Raw genomic sequence first — 22,185 nt, forward strand, 5'->3', positions numbered from 1 at the left:
TCTAAGAAGAGAGGTTAATTTTCTAATTTATTCAGCTTTTTACTTTTTTGCTAGGATGGAGTGGTGGCTTCTAAGCTCCTTACATGCCAGGCTGAAAACCAAAGTCTCAGTATTTTTTTTTAAAGACTGTTTTGTTTTTTACTTTTTAACCATATGTAATCCCATAAAAATATCAGGTTTTCTATTCCAAATATATCTTAGGAAATACCAGTGGAAAGAAAATCTGTGATCATAGTCTACTTCTCAAAAAGGGTTGTTTTGCAATGTACAAATACATTCTTTAGAAGAATGTAGTGATAAAGTATCTTTTAAGACCTATTAAATAAGGGATAGGCTTATCAAATTCATGCATGTATTTGGTCTTTTCTAACTTTCTCTGATACATCTAAAATTTTATTTGTATATGTACAGTATAGTTATAGAACAAACTGAGGCACTGTGTAGAAATATAATTAGCATATTAAGTTCATGTTTATAATTGTTTCATCAATATATATGTTGATAGGGACAGCTATGGTTCTTTGAAGTCATTGCTACATACTATTAAGAAATATATACACTATTTTTGCATGCATGGGTAAAATATTATATATTTCCTCACAGATATCTACCTAAGTCAGTATTTCATTAAACTGAACTCTTGAAGAAGTCTCAAGATCTTTCTCAACCAATATTAATCTCTGTTAGATTATAATCTTGTTTATATGTCATGTTGTTAACAGGAATTCTAAGAATATTAGCCTAATTTTATAAATGTTTTAATTTACCATGAAATAAATATTTGAATAAATAGACTCTTGGCCTGCATTTGCTGAGTACTAGAGAAAACAAATCCCTTTAAATTTCCTCATGCCATCACCTCTGCATTCTTGTAGCAAATATGTCATTTTCAAAACTAGAATTTCTTTATTTCCTTTACTAAAATGACTGATTATTATCTGCAGTTTCTTAGTAAGATAGAGTTTTTCTTAAAAGATTAATCTAGGAACTTACCATTTTGGTAAAACGGCACAGTGAATGGAAATTTTATGCACATTTTCCTCTTGGAAACTAAGGATAGGTAAACTTTTATCCTTTCCATTGGCATGCAGGAATAAATTTCCCCTTAGGAGGAAAATTTATATTGTTAAGAGGTATGAGAAGCAGATATTTTTCACATTTTCTATTCTCTAAAGGGATATTTAAAATTTGGTTCATGAAAATAAGACTAAAGTAATTTGCTTTCTGCTCTGAAAAGCAGTATCATTGTATAATAAGAGTAGCAGCATAGCCAACTTGGAAAAAGCTGTTAATTGCCCATATCAATTTCATTACCAAAATTATGTCATCTGCTAGAACACTTCTGATTAATACTCTTTCCTCACTGAAATATTTTCTTTTTGAGTAAACAGCTAATTAATCAGTTTCAAGTCTTAAGACCACTCGTATTCTCATACTGTAACAAACATTACAGAAAGTATACACACAATCTGCAAGAAACCTTGAATTCAACTTTCATAGTTCTGAAATGTTTCTGATAAACATATAGGCATTTGAATGGAACACTATTTTTTTCCATGAAAAAACAAAATAATACGGTCACTTACAAGATGCAATGTAACAAATACAGTTGACCTTAAACAATACAGGTTTGAACTGAATGGGTCTGCTTATATGTGAATTTTCTTCCACTTCTACCTCCCCTGGAACAGCAAGACCAACCCATCCTTTTCCCTCTCTTTCCAAGACAACAAAGGATGAAGATCTTTATGATGATCTACTTCCATTTAATACATAGTAAACACATTTTCTTTACCTTATGATTTTAATAGTTTCTTTTCTCTAGCTCAGTTTACTGTAAGAATATAGTACATAATGCATATAATAGACAATATGTGTTAATCAACTGTGTGTGTTATCAGCAAGGCTTCCAGTCAGCCCCAGGCTATTAGTAGTTAAGTAGTAGTTAAGTTCTGGGGAGTCAAAACTTACATGTGGATTTTTGACAGTGCAGGGGGTTGGTGCTCTTAACTTCCAAGTTGTTCAAGGATCAGCTGTATTTATTTAAGGTCTGTGATGTGCTGCAAATAGACATACACACACACATGTGCTCACGCACATGCACGTGCACACACGCGCACACACACACACACACACACACTTTGCTGAGCTTGAAGTTCAGTGAAATTTCACAAAATGTTACCTTGCCCAGATACTGCATTTTATAGATGAAGAAATAGTAAGCTTTCTCTCCAGTATCACATGAAAAACCAAGGATATAATTTAAAGACAACCATGCCTTTTTGCTATACCAAGTGTATACTAATTCTATCTTACCTATCTGAGAAATGTATGCTATGGACATATGAAGGTGATGATAAGTCTTGGAAGATTAGGAAACGGATTTCCAAAGCAGATAAAGACCAGGCATGTGGAAATGAATAATGCAATCTGGAAGAAAGAGAATAGTCTGTTTCTGTAGGTTTATCCACAGCTACTTTAAAGTTGCTGCTTCACCTTCTTCACCATCCCATGTACTGTATTGTATATTCCACTGTAAATGGGCAAACATGACACTGGCAGCAGGAGCCAGCATCCTTTATCAAGAGGCAGTTATAGCTCAAGAGTTGCACCTTGGTAGCACCAATACAGAATTTAAGGATTGCAGAAGATGTCTCAGTAAGTTACACTGCTGGTTTGAAGAAGACTGTTTTGACATCTAATTCTATCTCTAATTCTAATCTTCCTGTCATTTTTTAAAGAACAAAAGATGAATAAGAAAACTACTGGCTTGTGTTATCTTATTTGGTTATATGATTACATATTATTATGATCAATAACATATATTAAAACTCATTATTCAATGCTTCTTTAATTTCAGAAAGTTCCCTATATTTGGAAGAAAAATAAAGAACAACTCTAACAATTTGCACTTCATTTACTTAGCATGGATTAGAGCATTAATCATTATTTTTTCATGCCACTAAATCTTTGGAATGAGAATTATTTAATAGTATTGGTCTATATCCACTAAATAAACGTTATAGGCACTGTGCTAGACACTCGGGATGACACTGTTCCAGGCACTGTGCTAGACACTTGGGATAACACTTTGAATAAAATAGAAATGGAACTTCCATCATGGAGCTCAGAAATAACACTGAAATGCTGCTGGATTTTGAGCCAGCAATAACAGCAGGAAGAAAACTGCACTCAAAACACTATGAATTTATTTCCGCCATTTAAAAAAATGAATGAAGAAGGTATTTCAAATCCAGAAGAGATATTTTCTCATCATGATGGCAGATGTTAAAGATATTGGAAACAGTGCAATTTCTCCTAGTGTAGAAGGAGAAGGAAGTTGGTAGACATACAACTGAAATAAAGGAAGCGGAAGGAAGAACACAGGCAGTGCTCATCTTGCAGGAGGCTTGAGCACCCTAAGTCTATTTATAAATCAGTTGTTTAAAACTGATTGTATTATATATATAGTGTTGCATATCATGTTTATATTTTGAGGTAGCCACAGTAGCCTTTTAAACACACTATGTAATTGAAACACTAGCATCATAAAAGAGTATAGTCGCCAATATATATGGTATTTTAGCTACGAATGTTTCCTTGGCTCCAGAAGTTCCTGGAAGATTATCTCAGCAATTCCTCATGGATTCGAAAGCCTAAATTCACCCATAAATAAGCAATGGATATTTTATCTATCTTTAATTTCCAATGAGGGGAAATCAGCAGAGAAAAGACAACACTGGTAGCCTTAAAGAGAAAAGCAGTAAAAATAAGATTATATCACTGACACATTTTAAAGAGATGGGTTCTCACTGTGTTGACCAGGTTAGAGTGCAGTAGCTGTTCACAGGCACAACCTTAATGTGCTATGGTCCCAAATTTTGGGACTCAGGCAATCTTCCTGCCTCAGCTCTCAGAGCTGGGACTACAGTTGTTGCCATTTTAGAAACCATTTTCATTCACTCGAACTTTCACCAAATATTTATTGAGTGCCCACCATGTGCTAGCCACTGTTTGTTATGCTGAGACTGTATGTCAGTGACCCAAACAATGTCCCTGAGCTCATAGAACTCACATCTATTGGAGGGAGCAGACAATAAAAAAAATTGTAAGAAAAGCAGAAACCCTTTGTCACGGGTTGATAAACCATGCAATTCCCATCAAAATACCATCTTCATTCTTCACAGAATTAGGCGAAACAATTCTAAAATTCATATGGAAACAAAAAAGAGCCCATATAGCCAAAGCAAAACTAAGTAAAAAGAACAAATTGTGACTTTAAACTACACTATAAGACCATAGTCACCAAAACAGTATGGTACTGGTATAAAAATAGACACATAGACCAATGAAACAGAATAGAGAACCCAGAAACAAACTCAAATACTTACAGGCAACTGACCTTTGACAAAGCAAACAAAAACATAAATTAGTAGGGAAAGGACACCCTACTCAACAAATGGTGCTGGGATAGTTGGCAAGCCACATGTAGAAGAATGAAACTGGATCCTCATCTCTCACCTTATATAAAAATAAACCCGAGATGGATGAAAAATTTAAATCTAGGACCTGAAACTATAAAAATTCTAGAAGATAACATGGGAAAAATCCTTCTAGACATTGGCTTCGGCAAAGATTTCATGACCAAGAACCCAAAAACAAATGCAACAAAAACAAAGATAAATAGGTGAAACTTAATTAAACAAAAGAGCTTTCTGCACAACAATAGTAACAGTCAGCAGAGTAAACAGACACCCCACAGAATGGGAGAAAATCTTCACAATCTACACATCCAACAAAGCACTAATATCCAGAATCTACAAGGAGCAAGTTAGCAAGACAAAAACAAACAATCTCATCAAAAAGTGGGCTGAGGACGTGAACAGACAATTCTCAAAAGAAGATATACAAATGGCCAACAAACATATGAAAAACGCTCAATAACACTAATGATCAGGGAAATGCAAATCAAAACCACAATGTGATACCACCTCACTCTTGCAAGAATGGCCATAATAAAAATAATCAAAAAATAGTAGATGTTGGCATGGATATGGTGAAAAGGGAACACTTCTACACTGCTGGTGGGAATGCAAACTAGTACAGCCACTGTGGCTGTGTGGAGATTCCGTAAAGAACTAAAGGCAGAACTACCATTTGGTCCAGCAATCCCACTACTGGGTATCTACCCAGAGGAAAAAAGTCATATGAAAAAGATACCTGCACACACATGTTTATAGCAGCACAATTTGCAACTGCAAAAATGTGGAACCAACCAAATGCTCATCAATGAGTGGATAAAGAAACTGTGGTATATTTATATGATGGAATACAAGCAGCCATAAAAAGGAATGAATTAATGGCATTTGCAGCAACCTGGATAAGACTGAGACTATTATTCTAAATGAAGTAACTCAGGAATGGGAAACCAAACATCATATGTTCTCACTCATAAGTGGGAGCTAAGCTATGAGGATGCAAAAGAATAAGAATGACACAATGGACTCTGGGGACTTAGGGGGAAAGGATAAGAAGGGGGTGAGGAATAAAAGACTACAAATAGGGTACAGTATATACTGCTGAGGTGATGGGTGACCAAGATCTCAAAAATCACTACTAAAGAACTTACCCATGTAACCAAACACAACCTGTTCCCCAATAACCTATGGAAATAATAACATTTTTTAAAAAAAGAAAATAAAATAAGGCAAGGTCAGGAGTGACAGTCTGTTAGACAGAATGGTTAGGGAATTTATCTCTGAAAAAGTAACACTTGACCAGGCATGGTGGCTCACGTGGGCTCATTCGGGAAGCTGAGGTGGACAGATCACGAGGTCAGGAGTTTAAGACCAGCCTAACCAACATGGTGAAACCCCGTCTCTACTAAAAGTACAAAAATTAGCCAGGCATAGTGGTGCACACCTGTAGTTCCAGCTACTCAGGAGGCTGAGGCAGGAGAATCGCTTGAACCCAAGAGGCAGAGGTTGCAATGAGCTGAGATCATGCCACTGCAATTCCATTTGGGTGACAACGAGACTCTGTCTCAAAAAAAGAAAGGAATTTTCCTCCATCCTTGAGAGGAAAAATTATGCTTGAATGCTTGTCTTATTGCCAGGACAGCAAGAAAGCCAAGGAAATAAGAATAGAATGAGGGAGAATAGTGGCAAGAAATGGAATTAGAGACATAAATAACAGTCAATTCACCTGAGGACTGGTGGGTCATGAAAAGGGCTTTGGCTTATATTCTGAGTGAAATAGAGACCCATTAATGGTTTTAAGCAGAGGAGAGGCATGATCTGACTTAATTTTTAAATGATCACTTGAATTTTTGTTTGGGTAAGAATTCATGGTGAGGTAAGAAGGGGAAGCAAAGCTAGAAACAGGGAAACTCACGACAGGGAAATTGCACTTTTCAAAGTGTCACATGAAGGCAGTTTGAACATGAAGGCAGTTTGAACAGAGATGGAAGCGGTGAAATGGTGTGAAGTGGTCAGATCCTGGATATATTTTACAGTTAGAGTCAACAGAAAGGGTTGGAGGATTGGTTATTTCTTTTCTCTCTGTTGTTTCTAGTATCTCCTTCATTCCCTAAAGCTAAGCAAGGGCTCTGGGTAAAAGATTATGTCCTTATGGGTTTCACATTTATTTTTAAAGATTGCTAAGCAGTGGAAAATAATAATATTTAAGTTTTATCTCCTTTTCTATTACCTGTTATCAAACAGCAAGATAGGTAAAAGATATGAAGACGAGCAAAGTATCTCCAAGGGCCCAGAAAGAGTTCACATTGGAGGTATACAGGATGAACCTCTACTGCTAGGACTATTAGCACAGTCACTGACTATGCCTGGGCACTGTAATTCTAAAGCATAATATGAGAATACTGAGGACTTAAGATACAACCATACACACCAAGTTCTGAAAATTAGTCAGTCATGATCTCTAGCACTATTATTATTATTATTTTGAGACAGTGTCACCCTGTCACCCAGGCTGGAGTGCAGTGGCTCAATCTTGGCTCACTACAACCTCCACTTCCCGGGTTCAAACCATTCTCCTGCCTCAACCTCCTGAGTAGCTAGGATTACAGGCACTCGCCACCACACCCAGCTAATTTTTGTGTTTTTACAAATTTTTTAGGGGTTGGCCAAGCTGGTCTCACACTCCTGATCTCGTGATCCACCTGCCTTGGCTTCCCAAAGTGCTGGGATTATAGGCATGAGCCACTGTGTCCGGCCATACACACAATTTTCTTACAGTTAGTTGTATTTTTAGACATGGTTAGGTAAAATTTCATTTTCTTAGTTTACCTAATTTTTCCACAAAATTTAATATATTTTATAGGACTTGAGCCACAAAATAGGCTACCATTAAAATGAATCAGAGAACAGAAGACTGACTTTTTGGAAATTAAATTTCAATTAACAAAAATATCAAAAGTTGGAAAAATAAAATATACAGAGAAAAACAGATGAAAAATACATGAGGGAGTTTAATAAATAAGAAAAATCCTTCGCAAGTTCTAATGCACCATAACATGAATTCCATAAAGATAAGGGGAGAAAAAGATGGAAGAAATAATCAAAGGTACAATGGGAAAAAAGTACCTTAAGCTGAATAAAGGTGCCTGTTTCCAGATTGTACAGAATCATCAAGTGCTGAGAATACATTTTAACAGAGCCACATCTGGAGGAATTTCAGAACTGAGGAGATAAATAGCCTAATAAACGTTTGAATACGTAAAAAAGTTATCTAAAAAAGAATCGGATTGGCATCAGATATCTCATAAGCAATACCACATAAAAGGTAACAACGTACCAATGTTTCCCAAGTTCTGAGAGAAAATTACTTTGAACTCAACGGTTCTAATCCCAGTAATTTATTAATGTACTACGAGGAAAAATGTAAGGCATTTTGAACATGTAAGAACTCAGCATAATATTTGTAGAAACCCCTGTTTTTTCCTTTTTACCTATAAAAAGAAAAACAGTAGTACAAAGAAAAATAATAATCAAATACAGACAAAGACATGAGACCGAAGCAATGCTGGATATAGCCAGGAGAAAAAGAAGAAGAAACTCTAAATTAGAACAGAAAAATCAGACTTCAAGAAGAAAGTGTATTTCATTCATCAACAAGAACCAAAAAATACAATTAAAATTTTTAAGAAAAATTGAATGCTTACAGAAAAACCTAAGTCCAAATGTGAAAGAAACAAAAACATGGAATAATTTTGAGGAACTGAAAGAATTTAGCAAAAACGAATCCATTTTTCCCTAATGCTTAAAGTATCATCCTTAGAACAAACTAAGTTTTGGTGTCACAGGATCACTTTTTCCTTTTCTACACGTTCAGTCATACTGCTTGGTGTTACAGTGACTTTTATTTTTTGTTCCCATGCTCCTATGTATTTTGAAAAGTCACTGTGGAAACTAAGCAACCAATCGAACATTTCATTTTGTGTTCTGTATTTCCCTAAGTGAAGACTTAGAAAGGTACTCAAGGGCATCCCAACTTACACATGGCAATAAATAGTAAGTGTTATTGAGGACCTGCTATTTATTTGGTTGCACAATAATTATTGTGGGAAATTCAACAGACATACAAGATGTGATCCTAGTTCTCCAAGAAACTTCAATCTCAATGAAAGCAAACAGTTTCTGACACATAAATAATGTATTTTTAAACTGTTACCTATTTTAAGTTAAAACAGTCAAAAACATGTTTCACATGGGCCCAAAATTCCATGACACTGCCACGTAAGGAATTTCCAATCTCACAAGTAGCCCCTGATTAGCATACCAAGACTATCATCTATCTCATTTATTTATTTATTTATTTATTTTTTGAGATGGAGTCTCCCTTTGTCACCCAGGCTGGAGTGCAATGGCGTGATCTCAGATCACTGCCACCCGCCACCCAGGTTCAAGCATTCTTATGCCTCAGCCTCCTGAGTAGCTGGGATTATAGGCACCTGCCACCATGCCCAGCTAATTTTTGTATTTTTTAGCAGAGATGCAGTTTCACTATGTTGGCCAGGCTGGTTTCAAACTCCTGATCTCAGGTGATCTGCCTGCCTCCCAAAGTGCTGGGATCATAGGCGTGAGCCACCACGCCCAGCCAAATATCATCTTATCTTTAAACAAGGTATGCCGAAGTGTTGTTTCTTTTTCTAAAAATATGATAGGAAGTAGGGGAAAAACTAGTATCTACAGTCCTTAGTACTTTTTAAATCATGCATGCTATCATTTAATATTTCTATGGACAAAACATATCGTTTCATTGTATCTAATAAATACAATAAAGGATGATAGTGAAAGGATGGTACTATGAGCTCATAATTTATATCCTGATTGGAACAATAAAAAGGATGGAAATAATCCTTCACCTCTTCTCCCTTGAGCCAATCTTCAGAGGCTGTGCTGTTACACTTGCACAGTCTCCCTGTCTGGTCCCAATACTGAGAAAGCCATGCCAACTCTAGCACCTAGGACCATTCAGGCAATTGGGAAATCACAGCTTTTGAGCAGAGGCTGAAAACATCCTGGGAAATTCCTTAACTGACCAGTCTATGAGTCCTATAATCCCATTATGCTTTAAAAGAAGATCAGAGTGGCAGAGGCGGATGGATCATGAGGTCAAGAGATCGAGACTATTATGGCCAACATGGTGAAACCCTGTCTTTACTAAAAATACAAAAATTAGCTGGGCATGGTGGCACACGCCTATAATCCCAGCTACTTGGGAGGCTGAGGTGGGAGAATAAGTTGAACCCGGGAGGCAGAGGTTGCAGTGAGCCGAGATTATGCCACTGCACTCCAGCCTGGGTAAGACTCTGTCTAAAATATAATATAGATATATATATCTCAATACTGTGATATTCATCAATAATCTTTACCCTTCTGGAGTGTACATATATATATATATATACACACATACATACACACACACACTCTGATATATATATATCAGAGTATTGATTATTTCCTATGATATATATATACATCAGAGTATTGATTATTTCCTATGAACCTGTATACTCCAGAAGGGTAAAGATGATGGCTCTCTTCTTTCCTGATACAGAGATGCTCAAAACATGCTTGAGGAATAAACAAATATTCATTCAATCACTACAATTTTGCCAAGTAACATGCTGGATGCTTTCTTTATGATTATACTTCATTTCATCCTCTCAATAATCCATGAAATAAGAATTATTAGCTGTTCTCACTTTACAGGTGGAGAAGCAGATTCACAAATGCTATAGCAACGTGAATATGACATATACAGCTAATAAAAAGGAAAGTTGGGATTCTAAACTAAATCTTCCTACTGCATGATCTCACTTATATGTGGAATCTAAAGAAGTCAAACTCATAAAAGCAGAGAGTAACAGGGTGTTTGCCATGGTCTGGGTAGTAGAGGAAATAGGTTGGTCAAAGGGTACACAGTTTCCATTATGCAAGATGAATATTTAATACATTCTGGAAATCTAATGTACAACATGGCAACTACAGTTAGCACTGTATGGTATTCTTGACTGTATTCGAGTAGCTCTTAAGTGTTCTCACCATAAACACAAAAAATGACAGAGGTGACAGACATAAATCAGCTTGATTGTGATAATCACTTCACAATGTGATGTATATTAAAACTTCACATTGTATCCCTTAAATATGTACAGTTTTGTCAACTGTCTACTTGTCAATTATACTTCAATAATTGGCCAACTGGCACGCGCATGCACACACACACACACACACACACACACACACACACAATTGAACCTTTCTAGCTCCAAATGCCAGACTGCTTGATGGCATCCAACTGTTTAACAGTTGACTTATATCTATTAGGAACAAAGGGACAATGGAGATTTGCAAATAGGGAGATGCCAAAGACAATTGAAAATTTATAGAGAAGTTACTCAACCCCATGTCTTGGTTTCTTCCTTAGTAAAATGGGGAGAGTAATAGCACCAACAAAAATATAGATGATGTAAAGATTAGATAATCTCTGGAAAGCACTTACCATGGTGTTTAACCCAACATAGAAACTTAATGAATAGTAGCCATTATTAGAAATATACATAGCTTGTTATGCTATTTGAGGCAATTGACTTTACCTTCCCATGCCTACGTTTTCTCATCTGTAAATGCAAGGAATAGGGTTAGTGAGTCTCTAGAGTCCTTTCAGCTGGTAACAATCCACGATTCCATGTTTGAAAATAAACTATGTTTTTGATTAATTATTTACTGGGAATCCAGGTGGCAATGTCTTGTAAGTAGTTAGAAACAACTCTAGCATACAAATCTAGATCTAAAATATAAAAATATATTCAAACACACATATACTTACACAGAATTAAATCTATAATTCAGGGAAAAAGATGAAAAGTTCAAAAAAGGTAGATTAAAAAGTAATAATTCATTACAAATAGGAAAAAGAGTTTGAAATAGATCTTTAAAATGTTCTTCAGACAATGAATTTAACTGTTCAACTGCTGAATGATACAGGCATGAACTAAAAATTCTGACAGAGAAAAAGAAAAAAAAAGGAAAAAATAAAAATGAAATTTAAAAATGTTCATAATTTGTGATAGAAAATTCATTCTTCACTGAAAAATTTGTAGTCTCCCGATCTTAAAAACAAGAAAATGCAGCTCTCACTCCAACTCTCTGTTTCTATGAAGGTATGCAGCAACATTTTTAGAGATGGTTAAGTTACTTTATTAGCTTCTAAGAGAGTTTGAGTCAGCTTGGTTATGAAAGAGAGCAACACTCCTCAGGGCTTGTCACCTCCACTCTTTAATACTGAAGAGCTTACTTGCTTACTTGCTCGCTCCTCAGGGTTAAAAGCTACTATTTTAAGTTCCCTTAAAGTGAAAAGCTCCCTTCAGGTGGTAATGATAGTTTAAAATAAACAATGTGGGCCAGGGGAGCCTTCCTTAGGCATCTACCATGTTTCTCCTCCAGTCAGATTTTACTAAGGCCAAAGCTTTCTTATTCCGTATCAATATTCATGATACAGAACAGTTAGTGAGACAGACACCACTCCTTTTCCCTATATCCCACAGTTAAACAATTGTAGTCTTCAGAATTCTGGAGCTGTGTGTAAACATGAAAGCTCCATGTGTTTGACCATGTGGGAAGGCATCAGGGTAACCTGGGACTCCTATGTAAGAGAGAACACACTGGCACGAATGTCAACATCACCAAGCAAGCTGTTTGTTTTGTGTGTGTTTGGTGCCTCAGCTGTCTTCTTCAGGAACCACATAAAAGTAGTTTATACAAAAGGCCCCGAAGATTTTGTGCACCTTCAAGATATTAGCGAAAATGCATGACATCAGTATTTTTTTATTCTATATTTATAGACACTGTTACTATAGTCTGTTTAATTGATGATTTCTACCGAAGAGGATTTAGCTTAAATATGAAAAGTTCAAAACACATACACACCGCATACACACACTTAGTAGTAATTGAAAAAAAGATGAACAGCCTAAAATTTCCACATTGTTCCTTGGTATGCATCACATTCAATTTACCATTTTGATATCTTATAATACAGAGACAACTGTCACTCACTCTCATCTTTATGAAGACAGCCTATGCAATGAATAAGTCAAATGTTTATTGCATGCTTGCCCCTTCAAGTGAAACTACAGTATAGTCAAATAAAAGTTACGTTTAAATCCCTTTTTTAGCAGAAATGCATTAACTTGTAGCCTTAATCAAATTCTGAGCACTTGCAGCTTATATCCATATGTGATTTACTATGAAACAAAGGTCTGAGAAGGAGGGAAAGTATTAATGTTCTAACATAAGATAAGATGATTTTTGTCAAAGCTCAATAGTTTTCAGTCATGGCTCTGCTCTGTGCAGGAAAAGTACACTCATAAGTAATTTCACCCAAGCTTTTACTATTTGGGCCCAGGGTGATTGAGATAAATACATCATTCCTAGTCCAACACTATAAAAAGCAAGCAAGTAAGAACCTTTAAAAATCTACAACCTACTCTCACCATATCTTAATTCAATGTATCAGAAATGTACAATAATGAATTATAAGTGATAAACACTAAAGAAGTAATATCTTTTCATATTCAGAAGGTATTTTTGCTCTGCAACAGAATGAAAAAACATCTATCCTTAGATTTTATTGATGGCTGAATGAGTCACTTTTTTGGTAAAAATTTCCTCTAAATAAGAACAGCTTTAGATGTTAAATGGCTAGAACCTGAGTTTCTGTATGTAAATAATAGATCTGGTCAGATAATATTTAAGTTATTCCAGATATAAAGTTTTCTTATACCAAATATTAAAGAAAAACACCTGTAATCCCAGCACTTTGGGCGGCCAAGGCAGGTAGATCACGAGGTCAGGAGTTCAAGACTAGCCTGGCCAAAATAGTGAAACCCTGTCTCTACTAAAAATACAAATATTAGATGGGTGTGGTGGTGGGTGTCTGTAATCCCAGCTCCTCAGAAGGCTGAGGCAGTGAATTGCTTGAACCCGGGAGGTAGAGGTTGCAGTGAGCTGAGATTGAGCCCCTGCACTCCAGCTTGGGCAACAGAACGAAACTCGTCTCAAAAAAAAGAAAAAAAAAAGAAAAAAAAGAAAAACAGATTTGGTGCTTGGTTAACTCTTGGGAAAAGATCCTTTATTAAAAAAAAATTTCATTTATAGTATCACATTTGAAACACGCTTATTTTTCCCATTTTTAGAAAAGTAGTGTAATTACAAAAACAAATTCTATGAAAGAGGCAGTCAAATGAGCTAACTTTTCAATTAACTATAAATTTCATCTTTGATAATCTAATTACAATTTTTTGTTAGTCAAGAAGACTTCCATTTTGGATGCCCAATGATGACATCCATCTCAAATGATCCTTAGATGCAATATAAAAAGAACTCAAATTCTGTTCATATTTTAAATATTCAGGCCAGTGTGCTTACAGCTAATGAATAGCATCAGTACACATATACCAGATATACAGGGTTAGACATTTAAATTCTTGCTGCCTTTTTTTTTTTTTAATTTCAACTTGCTTTGTATTGATAAAAATAAATGAAAAGCTCTAAAAATCATTCTGGGATAGGAGAAACATTCTCTAAATGTAGAGACTTAAAGCTTTGTGGCTGTTTTAGCTCTAAGTCTTGATATGAAATTAAAAATGAAGGAGGGTTGAGAGAATTTACAGAGGATGGGGAAAAGGAGAGGTAACTATAATAAGATACTGAAGAGCATGATCAACCAAGAGTTTTCTTGAGTGTTTTCTGGTCATATCGTCTAGCTTGGGAATTTAATCATGAATTTTCTTGCTTTTTAAGATGCTCACAAATATCAAGATGTAATTTTTTAAAGGCATTTTGTGAGGCTGGGAGGCAGGTATGCAAACCTGACTTAAAGGGCATGCACTGTGAATTATAATCAGATCCAAAGCATCATCTGCTCACGTTTCCCCAAATCACAAAAATCATTTGGCATGACTAGTTCCGTTTGCTGCAGGGCATAAAAAGATTAATCTTGTATCTAGGCACAGCTTTTGAGGCTTTGGTAGAAAACCTGTACATTAGGGAAGATCCTGACCTGAACACCTTGATCTTTGGTTCATGACCCCATCAGAGCCAGACAAGGGCTCCCTGACAGTGAGTTAAACTGTGTTGATTCTTCCGCCCACAGACACTCAAAGCTTACTCTCTCCACTGTTACATCAGTCTCTGGAATCCTAGGATGGTGTTTGTAAATAGTGCTGCCACGTGCACAGTACCCACGTGTCAAATGTTGATGTGACCATGTGTAACTGGAAGGAGAGAAAGCTTCTACAGGTTCCAAAGAGAAACCTACTATTTTTTGGCCCTAAAAATGAGCATACAGATATCAAGGAATTATCTCTAACTAAGGGTGATTTATTTGGCTTTTCTTTTTTTTTTTTTCCAAAAATAGAGGAAGAACTGGATAAAATTTTTCCTGTTGCATTTCTTATAATCCAAACTAACTGCCCTACCTAACTCAATTTAGGATCAGTTTTATAATTTCAGCAAGGCGTTCTGACTGCACTTTCTATTTCTCCTGTTTCCAAGACTTATTCTTGTTTGCTCATTTACTTCAGTGTAAACTGAAATATTATGACAGATGAATTACATAAAAACTAGAGATATACACTAAGTAGGCAAATGATTTCAAAGTTACAATTTACACCCAATTAAATTACAGCATGACCCATTTGATATTCAATGGCTTTCCTTGAGTGAAGAAAAAAAAATTACCTCTCTTCTTACCTCAGATTTCACCTTATCTACATTCATTATATCTTTTACAATGGGTTTGTGAAAAGAAAAAAAGTAAACTCCATTCCTTAAACACCTGAATTCTTACAAATACTAGAGAAAAATTTCAATGTCAACAACTAAGTTTTTAACCCCTAAATCTCAAAAGTTTCCCAGAAACCCTGAGGATTTTTTAAGGCATGACTAAACAATACAAAAAAAAAAATATTAAATGGAGAAAAACTGTCAACAGTAAATTAAACTCATTGTATTTTAAAAATATATTTTGACCTCAACAAAACCCAAGAATTGTTTTTAAAGTCACTTTAAAATGCCATACCCTAGATTTCCCATGCTGTTGAAAAACATGTTGATAAAAATGTTTTAAAATTACAATATATGTTGAAAAAAATTAATTGATGTCTATAAAATTTCTTATTTGAAACAAGAACCACATTTTTAACAGTAAATAAGTTGTTTCAAAATGTTAAAAATAGGCCAGGTGTGGTGGTTTATGCCTGTAATCCCAGCACTGAAGGAGACCAAAGCGAGTGGACCACTTGAGGTCAGGAGTTTGAGACCAGCATAGCTCACATGGTGAAGCCTCATTTCTACTGAAAATACAAAAATTAGCCAGGCATGGTGGCTGGCACATATAATCCCAGCTACTCGGGAGGCTGAGACAGGAGAATTGCTTAAACCTGGGAGGTAGAGGCTGCAGTGAGCCAAGATCACGCCATTGCACTCCAGCCTAAGCAACAGAATGAGACGCCACCTCAAAAAAAAAAAAAGTTAAAAATTATTCAGTTCCCACAGTTAGTAACCAAATGTCCTTTTCAAGTTTGATTTTTAGTAGAAACACATAATTAAATCTTAGCCATTAATAAGGTGAGCCATTAGCAAAATGTCTGTTAGCTTTGCTTTATGCCAGTGTTTTCCTGCAAGCTGTAATGTGGTAGACAACTCCAAAATTAAAATACAACTTTGTTTTAAATTCAACTTATGTAGATAACATAACTTTACTGGAGAAAAAAACGTTTCGGTGACTAGACTGGAAGAAAGATAAAATCTACGATACAAAGTTTAAAGTGTGATTTTATCCTGCTAAAATGTATCTGTTTTTGTTTGTACTAAAATAATTACTTACTAAAATAAATAAATTATGTGGTAAGAATCTTTAGTTGGACATTTTTTCTTCCCTCATATTTGAAAGGTACCCATTTATGGTATTCTTCCTTTCATCAGTTGCTTTTGGTACATTAAAATAGGAATGTAAATGAATTAATATTTTAATAATTCACTTTTTAAGATGCTCACTCTAATTTGGCGAACTATCAGACACTGTATTTTTAGAAATGGTTTCTTCTTCTGTTTTAATGTACACAGAATACACAGTAGAACAAACGAAAAGCTAATAATCATCTGAACTAATTAGAGGGTGTTAAAAGTGATCCTTGTAATGCAGATATCATGAAAAGTTACAAAAGAGCAGAGATAACTTCACAGCCAATGGCAAATACAAAAATTCTATAACTTCAAAGCAAGAGACTTCAAACAAAAGCAGGAAAAGTACTGAAAGAACAGGTTAAAAAAATTAATAGGACCAGGACAGTATGCTAAGGATGGAATCTCGTGTGGTATCATATTACTCTCAAATTCTGGTGCTCTACTTCAGAGGCAGCACAACTAATAATTAAGGTATTTTTTAATGGGTGCCCTTCTTAGTGTAGCCAGGTAAGAAAATCATGAGGAATAACTCAGAGATACCATGCTATGTTATCTGCTTTCATTTTCCCTAATGAAGCTTTTTCACTCCTTTTTGTTAATGCATCATCAATTTCAAGAGAAAATACTATAATAGTAATCCATTTGACAGTTGGATGAATAGTTCTCATTAATGTATAATCTGGACATAGAAGCTAGATTTAACACTGCATCAAGAAAATAAGTGATTTGGTAAGGCAGGTTTTAGCGATGGCTAATGAAGCATGACAACTGTAATTAAAATTATCATTACATTTACCCACCCACAGAACAAACTGTGACAAATCTTAAAATGTTAAAAGTAGCAAATTAAAAATATCAGAACCCTGTATGGCATACCTAAATGGCAGATTGCCTGCATTTCTATGCTTGAACATAGGCAATTCCCTCTGAAGAGAGTAGTACATCAGCAAACATTCACAGCCCATTTTTCTTCTTTTGAATATGGTGTATCCTCCATAGAAATTACTTACAAAAAGCAAAGCTAAAAATAAACAACAAATCAAAATATTCCTAATATGAGAAAATATTTACATTTTTTAGAAGTGCATTAAAAAGTAAAGATGAAGTACTACACTCAAACCTGTGAACAACTTTTAAAAAAAATTACAGAGATACTAATACAAAATTTTATAGTCAGCTGAGGAGGTTAACAAAGTTTTAAGAGAAACGAGAGAGGGCAAAGAAAAGTAAGCTACTCGTTTCTTTAGTAAGGAGAACAGAACCTAAATGTTACCTAACTACTTTCCATAACCATTACTACACCAACTTCTTGATGGGTCTAACATGAGCATCTATCTTGGGCTTGTCATACATACTCAACAAACCTACAAGTAGATGCTATGATCATACTCATAAAAAGTAAAATTCTATAGCTACTCATTGAAAAAGTGATCATAGCAATTATATAAAGCCAACATACTTCCTTATTGGGTACAATACCATGAGTACCTTAAATATGTCTCTGAAGCTTAAAGCTCAATGTTTCCAGATCAGTGAATTTTCTCCACTCACTAGTTATCAATCATGGTCCCAAGATATGGGATCCAACTGGCTGTAACCCAACATTCTCATGAAAATAAAAAGGGAGAGAAGCATTGCACAAGAATGTCTGGTATCTAGAATTACATAAGGTTAGAAATTCAAATACAATTAACCTTAAGTAATTCACCCTGTGTGTCCAAAACTACAAGTCATAGTTCCATAGGGACTAGTGTTAAAAATCTTCACTCATTTTACCATGAAGAGTTTGTAGAAGTTCTGCTGGTATTTGTAAATACTTGTGGACACGTATAGCAAACATGAAGAGCCATCATCATTCTGACCCTAACCGTTTCTCACTTTGTCCTGCCATTATGAAGACTGCTGCAGAGCAATTCGTTTTCAACCTTATTTTACATCTTCAACATGCCACAGTATCAGGAAACAGAAAAAGAGTCACTTGCTTAAACCCCAGGAGATACTTTGTCATTTTAAAATCTGAGACATTACAAGTGGAGATAGAAACAGTTAACACACTCAAAGTTTTAAAGTTTCCTCTGCCCTGCATTGCCTTGTTTTCACACAGATATTAATGCCTTCCAAAATCTAGTAATTTGTTATTTCTAGATTTAACTGCACTTCGCAGCAATTTAAACAAGAACAGCAATTTTTATGACTTTCCTTTTTTTTTCTTTTTCTTTTATTTTTTAAATTCAGTCTCCACAGAAACCGTCAAAAATTGCCAATGCTGACTATACTTCAAGTCGTCATGGCGAGGTATTGGGAAAAGTTTTCAATTAGCAATAATCACACCTCAGATAAACCTCATTGGCTATGATACTGCCACTGCGAAAAGCCTTTTTCTTTTTTTTCTTTTTGAAAGAACATCTCACTTTGTCAACCAGGCTCAAACAGGGAGGCACCAACATGGCTCACTGCAGCCTCAACTTCCCAGGCTCAAGCCATCCTCCCACCACAGCCCCACAAGTAGCTACAACTACAGGGCTGTGCCATCACATCTAGCTAACTTTTGTATTTTTTGTAGAGATGGGGTTTTGCCATGTTTCCTAGGTTTGTCTCTAACTCCTGAGCTCAAAAGACCTGCCCACTTTGGCTTCTCAAAGTGCACAGGTGTGAGCCACCATGCCCAGTCACATTCCTTTTAACACTTGGGTTACATCTACTGAACTAATTAGGAAATGGCTGGGTAACTAAAGATATCTGAGAAAGTTTTTTGCAACTATACATTAAGCCCTGTTAACAAAGTCATATAACCTATCACTATCTATTGAATCATCCCATATAAGCTCTGAAGGCTATTGCTATCATGAAACACAATGCAAACTTTTGAGTGACCAAGTATCCTTCTCATCTATAAGAGGATGTTGCCCAGACTAATCTCAAACTCTTGGCCTCCTGCCTTGGCCTCTCAAAGTTCCAGGATTACAGGCGTAATAAAACTTCTTGATGCCATCTTCCTAGAAAGATAGGCTTAGCCTCATTTAATCCAAACAGTTCCTGCATTTCTTTTGCATGAGACCTAAGATATTTTCTAACATAACATAAACCAAATAACTTAACTCAACTATATTCATTTTTATAACAACAGTGTTTTGAAATTTAATTCACATATAATAAATTCATTCCTTTAAAGCATATAATTCAGTGGGTTTTAGTATATTCATAGAGTTGGGCAATCATTATATCTAATTATAGAACATTTTCATCATCCCAAAAGAAATCTCACACTTATTAGCAGTCACCAATTTCCCTGGCCCTAGCCCCTACTAGCCAAACTTTCTGTCTCCTTAGATTTGCCTATTCTGAGCATTACTTAAAATTGAAAGCATATCAGCTGGACGTGGTGGCTCATGACTGTAATCCCAGCACTTTGGGAGGCTGAGGTGGGTGAATCATGAGGTCGGGAGTTCAAGACCAGCCTGGCCAACATGGAGAAACCCTGTCTCTACTAAAAACAGAAAAAAATTTTGTATTTTTAGTAGAGACGGGGTTTCTCCATAGGATTACAAGCATAGAGGTACAAGCCTATAATCCCAGCTACTCAGGAGCCTGAGGCAGGAGAATTGCTTGAACTCAGAAGCCAGAGGTGGTGGTGAGCCGAGATCGTGCCGTTGCATAGAGCTTGGGCAATAAGAGCAAAACTCTGTCTCAAAAAAAAAAAAAAAAAATTGAAAGCATAACTTAATATGTGGCCTTCATTAGGCCCTTTTGAGTCACCTGTGTCACAGTATTTACCAATAATCCATTCCTTTTTATTGCTTAATAACATTTCATTGTATGTATGTCCACAATTTGTTTATTTACTCATGAGTTGATAGACATTTGGGTTGTTTCCATTTTTTACCATTATTAATAATGCTGTTATGAACATTGGGCTAAAAGTTTTCATGTGACCAACTGTATGCATTTCAAATCTCCTTTTTTGTCTTTCTCTATATAGTCCATATTATATAGAGGACTTTTACAACTAACAATGATAATGAGGAAGTATAATATAGTAATTAAAAGATTTGGCTCTAGAGAGAGACTGCTCAACTCAAATATTGGCTAAGCTTAAGCCATGTATTGGGTGTATGAACTTAGGGAAGTTATTTAACCTCACTGGGCTTCAGTTTCCTCATTCACAAATAGGGATAAATTAAATGACATCAACTTACAATGTCACAAAACAACTTAAAATATTTTTAACATAAAGGACATCTATCAAAAAAAGAACTTTTAAGAAAACAAAAACTTATATTCTGACATACATTTTGATAAGGCACAATCACATGATTGATAACGTGCTAACCTTCTGTGTTAAACTTCTCTGTTTTGAGGAAAAAAAGTTTAAAAATAAGTGAACATATGATTAAATGGTATAAAACAAAATATACACAAATGAGTACAAGTTAAACCGAGGACACCTCTGAATAAGATTAGTAGACCATATCAATGTCAGTATCATGGCTGTGATATGATATTACAGTTTTGCAAATGTTGCCACTGGGGGAAAACTGAGCAAATATACATGGACTCTCTCTGTATTATTTCATACAATTGCATATGAATCTATAATTATCTCAATAAATATTTCAATTAAAAATATATGATCCCATATAAGTTTACTAAAAACCATTCACTTTTCTGCTTAAAATGGGTAGCTTTTATAGGGCAATTGTCATAGCTTGTAGAAGTTAAATGTAAGGAATTACATTTAGTTACTCCTACCATCATCACCATCACCAAGACACTTAACATTATTTTTTTCTTACACTTGAAAATAGATTAGACTGGGTGCAGTGGCTCACACCTGTAATCCCAGCACTTTGGGAGACCGGGGCAGGCAGATAGCTTGAGGCCAGGAGTACGAAACCAGCCTGGCCAACATGGTGAAACCCATCTCTAATAAAAATAGAAAAATTAGCCAGGTGTGGTGGTGCATGCCTGTAGTCCCAGCTACTCAGGAGTCTGAGGCAGGAGAATCGCTTGAACCTGGAAGGCAGAGGTTGCAGTGAGCAGAGATCACACCACTACACTCCAGCCTGGGAGACAGAGTGGGACCTCCTCTCAAAAAAAAAAAAAAAAAAAAAAGAAAAGAAAGCAAAATAGATTATACATTTTTTTTCAGCTAAATTACATGGTTTTTCACTAGTTCTAGATCATTTATTAAATATTGACTGAGAGGTCACTCGTAGGTTCTATTAGGGAATAGAAAAACATAGAAATCAGTGACTAACTTCCAATAGACAAAAAAGAAATATAATTTGAAAGAAACATTTTTAGTATTTTTAGTCAAACAATTGGTTCATTTTATGTCCTAGACTGTCCTCCGAAAACACTTCATCCCAATTTATTAATCTCTTATGTATTTTTTTTTTTTTTTTTGAGATGGAGTCTTGCTCTGTCTCACCCAGACTGGAGTACAAGGGCCCCATCTCAGATCACTGAAGCCTCTGCCTCCTAGGTTCAAGCAATTCTGTCTCAGCCTCCAGAGTAGCAGGGACTATAGGCATGTGCCACCACACCCAGCTGATTTTGTATGTTTAGTAGAGATGAGGCTTTACCATGTTGGCCAGGCTGGTCTTATATTCCTGACTTCAGGTGATCTACCCGCCTAGGCCTCCCAAAGTTCTGGGATTACAGGTGTGAGCCATCGCGTCCAGGCTCA

At 35.6% G+C, this 22,185-nt stretch overlaps 1 protein-coding gene and 2 non-coding genes across 9 annotated transcripts in view; 1 reads left to right on the forward strand and 2 right to left on the reverse strand.

The window, feature by feature from the left end:
* The window catches only part of TET2 (tet methylcytosine dioxygenase 2), a 137,423-nt gene that overhangs the window by 110,030 nt on the left and 5,208 nt on the right, over positions 1-22,185 (reverse strand). The window lies entirely within an intron of this gene.
* Positions 11,471-11,538, forward strand: LOC135277868 (small nucleolar RNA SNORD5). Its single transcript, XR_010345443.1, has one exon. It is a non-coding gene; the product is annotated as a small nucleolar RNA SNORD5 (small nucleolar RNA).
* Positions 18,732-18,872, reverse strand: LOC135277899 (U4 spliceosomal RNA). The gene has a single exon (XR_010345465.1). It is a non-coding gene; the product is annotated as a U4 spliceosomal RNA (small nuclear RNA).

This window comes from Aotus nancymaae, unplaced genomic scaffold (assembly GCF_030222135.1).
Source record: "Aotus nancymaae isolate 86718 unplaced genomic scaffold, 86718_ANA_hifiasm-v0.15.2.pri h1tg000033l, whole genome shotgun sequence".
Classification (NCBI taxonomy): Eukaryota; Metazoa; Chordata; class Mammalia; order Primates; family Aotidae; genus Aotus; species Aotus nancymaae.